A 10,271-nucleotide genomic window follows, 5' to 3' on the forward strand; every position below is an offset into this window, starting at 1 on the left:
TGAGGTCTTCTGCCAGTTTTCAGTGGGTGTTCTGTAGGCGCAGTTCCACGTGTAGATGTATTTCTGATGTATCTGTGGGGAGGAAGGTGATCTCCACGTCTTACTCTTCCGCCATCTTGAAGCTCCTTGCCTGCACCTTTTAATTTTTTATGACCCCATTTATTAGTCAGGGCCCTACAGGAAATGTATAACTCTTTCAAGCTGGGTTATTTGAGAAGGGTTTAATAAAGAGACTATTTACTGAGGTGTGGTCATGGTTTAAGGAAACCATCAAATTTCCCTGGGAATGTTAACTGCAGGAGCCCTTACTATCCCTATGTCTAAAGGAGTAAGAGGACATAGCAGTTACCAGAATCCAGAAGGAGATGGTATCTCTATGGATAGAGCTGCAAGACAGGATTTGTGATCTTCAGCAGAGGCGCACAACAAAGTTCTGGCAAGGAGGCGGAGAGAAGCCTGGGGAATAAATACTCTGTCCGCACTCTCCTCCAACCTCTCTCTTTGATCTTCTCTTAGTGCCTCCCATTGGCTGAACCCACCTGGAAGCCAGAGGGCAAGGGGGCCCAATGAAGCAGAGCATGTAAGTCAAAGCAGGATGGAGAATTAGGAAGCTTGGGTATGGGGAGGGTCGATGGAAAACATTCAGCACAGAGAATTTAGGAGTTGGAAACCCATGTAAGAACTACCTGGAAAGCCTTTTTCCCTTTGAGAATTTCATGAAAGCTCTAAATCCTCACAACAAAGAAAAATGTGCAACTAATTATAAATATTTGATTTTACATGACATTTCAAGGGATCTTGCGATGCTTGTGGCCTCTCCATACTGTACGAACCTAGGAGTTCCATGGATACAAGATAATAACCTCCCCTCTGGAAGGCCCAGAAGGACTCCTACCCACCTGGCTCATCCCGACAAGAGAGGGGAGGGGTCAGAGAAAGAAAAAATAAGCTGTAGATAAGAGAGAATAACGAAAGAGTCCCACAATAAAACAGCATGCAAAATACTCCACTTATATAAAATTACATGTATTTGTTCACTGTCCCAGAGAACTAGGAAAAAGAGGCCAAATTACTCAGGGCCACCGATCAGAACTTTCTATGATGATGGAAACGCGTTCTATTCACGCTGCACTGTCCAAACCAGTAGCCAGGAGATGCGTGTGGCTACTGAGCACGTGAAATGTGGTTAGTGTGACCCGAGGAACCAAATCTTTAATTTATTTAATTTTAATTAAACTTAAGTAGCTAGTACAGCTATAGACAGTGGTTTACAGTTCCAGTACAGTTGCTTTTTTTTTTCTTTTTTCTACTCTTTATAGTGTTTAAATGGTTCTATGATGAACAGTTATTACGTAATCAGTAAAATAAGGAAATACATAAAATTTAAACCTGTTTAAAAAAAGAAGAACCTCCCCTCTCCTCACTCCAGAGAGTTGTTCATAAAAATGTATGTCATACTGTTATAGTTCTTATGTCCTTAGCTTTTTTTCCTACTGTATTTCCAGTAACATAGGTATCCCACAGCAAAGCTGATACCTTTGGCCAAATATAAGTGAATCAAATGGGCCCTTTCTTTATTCAGATCTGCTCAGTGTATAAGCAGCAGAGCTCTGAAGAAGCAGACAGAAAATGTAGGGCTGGCCATGTGATGTTGGGTTACCTAGCAACACTGGCTGGGAGCCTCTCCTTCCTGAGCTTCTCAGCAGAGAGAAATGGTTTTAAAAGAGTGTGTGTATGCATGTGTGTGTGTGAGAGAGAGAGAGAGACAGAGAGGGGAGGGGAGAGGAGAAACAGAAAGAGCAAGGGACAGAGAGAGACAGAGTGACATGTAAAGACAGACAGAAAAAGACAAGCAAAGGAGAGAATTTAGTAAACAAAGAAAAGAAGTGAGAGATAATGAGAATGAATTCAGGGGAAAGGGGAAATGGAGAGAGGTTCAGGAGGTGCGATGTAAGATGAACTCAGTCGATGGAAAAAGTGAGAGGAGCAGAGGCTGAAAAGAGAGACATCCAGAGGAGGGAATGACTTCAACTCTGCACATGAAGAAACTGAGGTTGCATACCTGGGGCTCTGACTCCAAGTTCCAGGGCTGGCACTGGGTTGCTGATCTGTTGGACTTTCCAATCGTATACTAAGTGTGGTGCACCTACAGATGAAGTGCTTTCTCCCACCACCTACTGAGGTGAGAGCTGAAGAGTTATTGCAAGTCTCAAGACAATAAGGGGCTTCTCCTTTTATCTTCTTTCCTTCTAATGTGCAAACGTGTCCATCTCTATCTCCCAGAGCAGAGCTTAATGGGCCTGGGTGTACAGCCAGCTTCTGACAAGCTCTTGAGATATTCCTGGGCACTCATCCTCTCAGGGAAACCCTGCCTCTTTCATTTTCAGAGTAACCACCGATGGTTACAAAACCTCTTGGATGGGGGAGGGATATTTGAGAGATGGGAGGAGCAATTGGTGACTAGAGCCAGAAGGTCTGCAGGATCCGGTAGAGAAGAAGAGCTGGCCACTGCGTGCCATGGAGCTGTTGAGCCATTCCCATTCCTTCTCAAGTCTCTCCAATGCTTGAAAACTAGAATGGAGCCGAAATGAGTTCAAGTCCTCTGTTTGCACCAAGCTTCTCTCCTGTCAGTGTCTCCCTTGTCTGATCCACCCTGTACTTACTGGCAGATTAAGTTTCCAAAAATGCCATTTACCTGCTCAGCAAAGTTCAATGATTTCTCCATTCATTATGGTATTAGTTTGATCACCCTGGCATTCAAGAGCCCCTTAATATTGTCCAAACCTTCCTTTTCAGGTTAATATCTGCATATTTCCTATATATAACACAAGTGTCTGACAAACTAGGCTATTTGCTGATACCAGTCAGACAGTATTCCCCACCTATGTCTCCACATAGCACTTGGCTTTGTAATATGTCAACCTGGCTAAACTGAACTACATTTCACAGAATTACCTTCCTGTAGTGCAGTAGGCCACAAGAGAGATTCTTATGGGAGATTTAGAAGGTGAAGGTAAGCAGCTGCTATTTTGTTGCTCGCACACATTGTCACTGATATGCTGACTCACCTCGTTGACTTAAAGCAGTAGTCAGGCCTTCAACTACTCCACCTTCCTCTGGATCCTATTTCAGCTTCTCTGACTTCTGAACCAGGTGTGTGTTTAACTCAATGACAAAGGGCCAAATGTCTAACTTCTATATGATACCCACATCATCAAGGGCAGAGGTGACGAGAACTGACATGGATTGTAGTCTACCCTTGAGGGCTCCAGCTCATGCTTTTGGGTCCCAGCCTGTCCTTGCTCTCCCCCACTTTACATCCATCTTCCCTTCCCCATTGCCTACCCTATGGGTATGAGTTTTACAAGTCCTCTTCTCTGGGTCTGAATTTTCTCACCAGTATAAAGGGGGAATTTTACCAAATCTCCAAAATCTAAGGATACTTCCAGCTCTGACATTCAAAATGTCAATATCATAGCTTCTTATGTAATCTTAACCTCTGAAACAACAAAGGCATTGAGCTTGGAATAGGAGATCTGGACTCCAACCTCAGCTCTGCCTCTGCATAGCTAGGAGAACTTGATCAAGAAGCTTTCACTCTCTGGGCCCCAATTCCCCTCCCATAGTCACATGCAAAAGTTAGACTTGCTGCTCTTAGCAGTCCAATACAGCTCTAATGTATCGGGCTTCTCTGAGTGTCTGAATGCTCGTCCCTAAATTTGGGTCAGGGCCATTTCCTGCATTTCCTGTTTCTCTGCGTATTTGTGGGTTTTTCTATTTTCACATGGGTAAAATATGTTCTCAGTGAGTCCTCCATTCCTTCAACCTTGAACACCTTGTGCCTCTTCTAGGAAAAGTCCAGCCTCTCCTCCCCCACACACTCAGGAAAGATTAAGATGTTTTGATGTTTTCCTTGGTTATGGCTCAGTCTTTTGAAGAGATTTGGTCATGAATTTGCCTTTCATTCCTCTACCTGGAGGATGACCAGTGAGAAAAATAAGGGGGGGACAGAGTGGATGCCAGAGTTGGAAACATCTTTCTGTACCTGTTGGAGATACTCTAATGATACTAAAATTAGAGATGAAGAATCACTTTTATTCTAAGCCCCCTATTTTCAGATGCTTATGACTTCAAGGAATATGAATGAGTACACATTTTAGAAGTCTAATGGGGCAGAATTCTCAGATAATGGATTTTTGTTAAACATGCAGTTATTGTACAATACATGTAGTCAAGTCTTGTGACTCACTCATATATTGAGAAGGTAAGGAGCCATTGATCTCAAATCTGTGAAGAAAACAAGCTTAAGACTATTCTTGCATCTACTCAAGAGGTACCTAAAGGTTGGCTTTTCTCTGTCATCCAACATCCATTTAGTTATTGACTCTGATGCCCTCCTCTCCATTCTTCCTGCCTTATGTTGGACCCCATTACTTCCTTTATATTATGTAATATTTGATACACACAAAGAAAATTGTACATATGTAAGGTAAATGTCAAGCAGGCAGATGCAGCTACCAACCTCAAGCGAAGATTTCCACCTGAAGGAAAACAAAGATCATAACAATTCCCACTACCAGGAGGAGGAGCCCAAGACATTGGCCCACTGCACCTTCTGTGGGTTCAGAGCAGCCGAGGAGTGCTCAGCACACAAGGTACCAGTTGAAACAAGGCTTTCCTCACACACAGGAGAAGAGACACACCAAGGTCAGCGTCAGTAGCGTGCACTGGTCTCCCACAGCCTGATAGCTGATCCCTCCTGATAGCTGACACGGGACAATTGTGCTGCAGGTGAAGACCCTGTTCCTTTCCTGCAGGGGGCAGAAATACTGGTGGGGCTGGCCAGGTGCCACATGACACTCACATTTAAGCAAAAAAGGACATTCACTGTATACCTAGAACAAGGGAAGGTTTTCTCCTAATAAGGAAGAAGAATCTGGCACTAAGGGACAGCTATATTCCATATAGAGGAATGTTCCAGGCCCAGGGCACTAATTGGGCAATCCTGAAGAGGGGCGGCAGGTCCCGCAATGGCTGCTTCCACACAGTATATATCATAATAAAATGAAAACCTGTATACCCATCACCAAGCTTGAGAGCTAGAACATAATCAATGCCTCTGAAAGCCACATGTGCCCTCTCTGAGTCCTCTCCTCATTCCCTCCCAGAGGTAACCACTATTCTGAATTTTGTCATCATTCACTTGCTTTTCTTTATATGTTCACTTTATAAGGTATGTTCCCTTAAACAATGTTATTTTATTTTGTCCATGTTGGGACTTAATATAAATGCAATCATACTATATTATTATGTTTTTGCCTCTTCCTTTTTTCTCCCAACTTTGTGAGGTTTATCTATGTTGATGTGTGTAGCAGTAGTAATTAATTTTCACTGCTGTATAGTTATTCATTATATGAAAATCTCACTGCTCTCCTGTTGATGGACATGTGGGTTCTTTCCAGTTTTATGCTTTTGCAAATTATGGTGCTCTGAACCTTCTCATACATATTCACTGATGCCCGTGTACAAGAGTTTCTCTATGGCAGTGGTTCTCAACCAGGGGTGATTTTTTTCACCTGAGAGTACATTTGTCAATATCTGGAGACATTTTTGGTTATCATTACTGTGGAAGTGGTACCAGCATCTAATGAGTAGAGGCTGGGGATACTGCTAAATATCCTACAGTGCAGACGACAGGACCCACAACAAAGAATTATCTGGCCCAAAATGTCAATGATGTTGAGGTTGAGCACCCCTAATCTAGAGTGTATGCCTACGTATTAAATGTCCGGGTTATCGAGTTTTCCCAGGCTCCATTTTACTAGGCAATGCCAATTATCTTGCAAAGTGGTTGTAACAGTTTGCACTCCCAGGGGCAGAGGATGAGATTTGTAGTTGTTCAATGTTATCCCCAAGTCTCAGTATCATTGTCTTCACTACTTATTGCCTGAAATTTTGCTCCTACTTTGCATCCTACCTTTTCTCTTATTTTCATCTCTTTCCCCACATATCCATATTTCATATTATTATTGCCAAATTAAACTTCCTAAAAAGCAACTCTGAACATGTCAAATTCCTGTGAAGACACTTTTGTGGACTCTACTGCAAACAAAATAAGCATGGCATTCAAGACCTACACAAGAGGCTCCACTAACTCTATATACCTCGTAATACCAACCTATTTGGTGCTCTTCTCATAAGCTCTGGCCTTTTTCTGCTCTCTGTGTCATCTTTATCGTTGAACTCTTACCCTTTCTTACAGTCATTTGTTCATTCATGCGTTCATTCAGTCAGTCAGTTAATAAGCATTTCCTTTAACTGAGCACCTACTATGTGCCAGGCACCATTCTAAATGCTGGAAGTGTAGCAATAAACAGGACAGCCAAGACAGCTCTCTTCCTGATCCTCTCTTGGCTTCCCCTACCCCAAACCCTCAAAGCTGAGAAGCAAGGGCTTCCCTGGTGGCGCAGTGGTTGCGCGTCCGCCTGCCGATGCAGGGGAACCGGGTTCGCGCCCCGGTCCGGGAGGATCCCGCATGCCGCGGAGCGGCTGGGCCCGTGAGCCATGGCCGCTGAGCCTGCGCGTCTGGAGCCTGTGCTCCGCAACGGGAGAGGCCACAACAGTGAGAGGCCCGCGTACCACACACAAAAAACAAACAAACAAAAAAGAAAAAAACTAAGAAGCAGCTCCCAAGATTCATTCCAGGAAGCTTCCAGAGCCTGGAGCCTAATGTTTTCCAGTCTCCAACTAATCCTTAGCCCCCATCATCCACCAGTATTTCTCCTTCAATCAACACTTATGATGTGGGCATCCAAAGGGTCTAGAGGAGAGATGGACTCCAGAAGAGCTGGAAGGGGAGAACTGTGCTCTTTGCTGCCTTTTCTGCCAGAGTTGGCCTTCGCTGGCTAATGTATAGTCAGGCTTTCTCTTTGGGCCATCCCTAGGTGCTCTGGGTCCTTCCTCCGGCCACCCTGCTCTGTGCATCCTTGATAGCCATCAGGCATGCCTAAAGGAGGCTATGGCAAGGGAGCAGAACAAGAGCCATGTATTCCACATGCCATGGCTGGATCCTGGGCTCAGTGGAGCTGTGGGAGTGGAGAGGGGGATTGGGGCTCTAACTAGAGAGCCTCCAGCCTGAGCTGGGTCTGAACTGGGAGAAGAAGGCAGATTGAGGCTTCTCATTGCTGTGCCTTCTTTCAGATGTTTCTTTGCACCCCCATGAGAAGGGAACTGCTGCCTCTAATTTCCTGGTTTGGGGTAAGGAATGAAAGAAAATCCGGAACGTAGGCCTTGTAAAGAGGTTGCCATCTTTCACCCTATTCTTTCCCTACTCTATGTCCTGGGTCCATATACAGCAAGAGTAATGATCTGTGGTAACCGCATTTCTTTGAAACCTTTTTTTTTTTTCCTGACTCTTTAGCTTTAGAGACTGCATTACAAGTCTCCTCACAGCTACACTAAGACTAACAGCTTTGTCTTTCAGTGAGGCTGGACTTTGGGACTCCTCAGTGTGTGGCTAAGGAAAGTCAGTGACATTGATGCTACTTTGTGCATTATTAGGTGTGCTTTAAACCACAGAGGAGCTGGCCTGCTGAGGCTTGAAACTGAACAGGTCTCCTTAATATCAATCTCCATCATGTTTCCCAACTACTCAGACTTCCAAGAGTTATGTGCATATTAAATTCAAATTTGTTTCTTGCTCTCTCAAGACTCACTGATCAACTCAAAGATTCATTTTGAGGTGGTCTCTTGCCAAGCCATAGCTAGATGACAAATCTCTGGGCATCCTTTACAGCAATCTACTTGACTCACATATAATTTGAGGTACTAAATAAAAAGGTTTTACTCTTATTTAGCTCTGTCTTGTGAGAAATAAATTCTCTAAAATCTAGAAAAATATTGCATTATTTTTCCCAAGGCATCATTTGGACCATACTAGTTCATTTCTTCACTCAACCAATAAAAAGGTATTAAAAGAGCACCTACTATGTATGTAGCCTTAATCTTGCAACAAGGACAGAAAGAATAAAACATTATCTCTGACCTCAAAGTTGCTCAAAGTCTAGTGGCAAAAAGTTTCTTGGCTAGCAGAGTAATGGCCACAGTTCAGTTGGACAAGTGCCAGAATAGTGCAAAGTGAGCACACAGGAGTATAAGGAAAACTAAGTTTTGAATTGTGAAAAGAAAGTCACAGAGATATGGAAGCATATTATGTATTTGGGGCACTTCTAATGTTTCAGTGTGACTGCAGCAAAGGATTTGATGAGATAGAATGGTGGGAGACAAGGGTAAAGAGGCAGGAAGGAGCCTTGCATACCAGAGTCAGTAGTTTGGATTTATCCTTTAGACTACAGTAAGCCTTCAAAAGGCTTTAATTAGGGAAGTGATTTGTGTTGTGGAAGTACCACTCTGGAAGCACTGTGGAGAAAGGATAAAAGAGGGGCAATAATGCAATACAGATTATAGCAAAATCTGTGTAAGCAATGCTGAAGGTAGTAGTAGAAGGCACACTGAGAAGTACATAGAATTTAAAATCAACAACTGATTGCATATGGGCCATGACTGGATGTGGGGATGCAGGAGATGTTGCTAATATACAGGGATAAGTGGTGGTGGATGTATTTACAGCTTAGTGAGTCTTCACATAAACAGAAAAAGAAAGTAGAGAGGAGAATTTCACCAAACCAAATCAATGAGATGAGAGACAAGGAGAGAACAGATGGTCAGCAAGTAGAGACCAAGGGGCAAAGCTCTCAGTAAGATCAAAGATCAAAGGTGTAGAGGCAGTAGAAGAATGAGAGAGCTAGGAGAATAGCTAGGAGGTTGTAAATAAGTTCGTTTGTATTATTTCTTATATTCCACATATAAGTGATATCATACAGTATTTGTCTTTGTTGTTTCACTCCTTTGCAATTTGTTGAGACTTGCTTTCTGGACATACTATGGCCAATTTTTGTAAATTCTACACATGTGCTGGGAAAAACTGTACTTTCAAATTGCTTGGTAGAAAATAGGCATAGATGAAGATGTAGATGTAATTATAGCTATAGGTATAAGTATAGAAATAGATATTTAGATATAGGTGCATACAGATATATGACTCCATTAGGTCAAGTTTGTTAAATTGACTTTTTCAAATATGTAGAGATTTTTCTAGTTAGTGCTTGTTACTGATTTCTAGCTTAATTCCACTGCAGTCAGACAACATGCTCTGTCTGACTTCACTTAGTATGACAATCTCTAGGTCCATCCATGTTGCTGCAAATAGCATTATTTTGTTCTTTTTTATGGCTGAGTAATAGTCCATTGTATATATGTACCACATCTTCTTTATCCGTTCCTATGTTGATGGACATTTAGGTTGCTTCCATGTCTTGGCTATTGTAAATAGTGCTGCTATGCACATTGGGGTGCATGTATCTTTTCGAATTATGGTCTTCTCTGGATATATGCCCAGGAGTGGGATTGCTGGGTCATGTGCTGGTTCTATTTTCAGTTTTTTAAGGAACCTCCATACTGTTCTCCATAGTGGCTGCACCAATTTACATTCCCACCAACAGTGTAGGAAGGTTCCCTTTGTAGCAACATGGATGGACCTAGAGAATGTCAACTTGAGTGAAGTAAGACAGATACAGAAAGACAAACATCATATGATATCACTTATATGTGGGATCTAAAATATGACAAATGAACTTATTTACAAAACAGAAATAGAGTCATAGATGTAGAAAACAATTTTATGGTTACCAGGGGGAAAGGGGGGAGGGATAAATTGGGAAGTTGGGATTGACATATACACACTACTATATATGAAAGAGATAACTAAAAAGAGCCTACTGTATAACACAGGGAACTCTACTCAATACTCTGTAATGACCTATGTGGGAAAAGAATCTTAAAAAGAGTGGATATATATGTATATGTATATGTATATGTATAACTGATTGACTTTGTTGTACAGTAGAAACTAACACAATATTGTAAAACAACTGTACTCCCATAAAAATTTTTTAAGAAACATAGGCAGAACGCTGTATGACATAAATCACAGCAAGATCCTTTTTGACCCACCTCCTAGAGAAATGGAAATAAAAACAAAAATAAACAAATGGGACCTAATGAAACTTAAAAGCTTTTGCACAGCGAAGGAAACCATAAACAAGACCAAAAGACAACCCTCAGAATGGGAGAAAATACTTGCAAATGAAGCAACTGACAAAGGATTAATATCCAAAATTTATAAGCAACTCATACAGCTCAATAACAAAAAA

Source organism: Physeter macrocephalus, chromosome 21 (genome assembly GCF_002837175.3).
Source record: "Physeter macrocephalus isolate SW-GA chromosome 21, ASM283717v5, whole genome shotgun sequence".
NCBI classification, from domain to species: Eukaryota; Metazoa; Chordata; class Mammalia; order Artiodactyla; family Physeteridae; genus Physeter; species Physeter macrocephalus.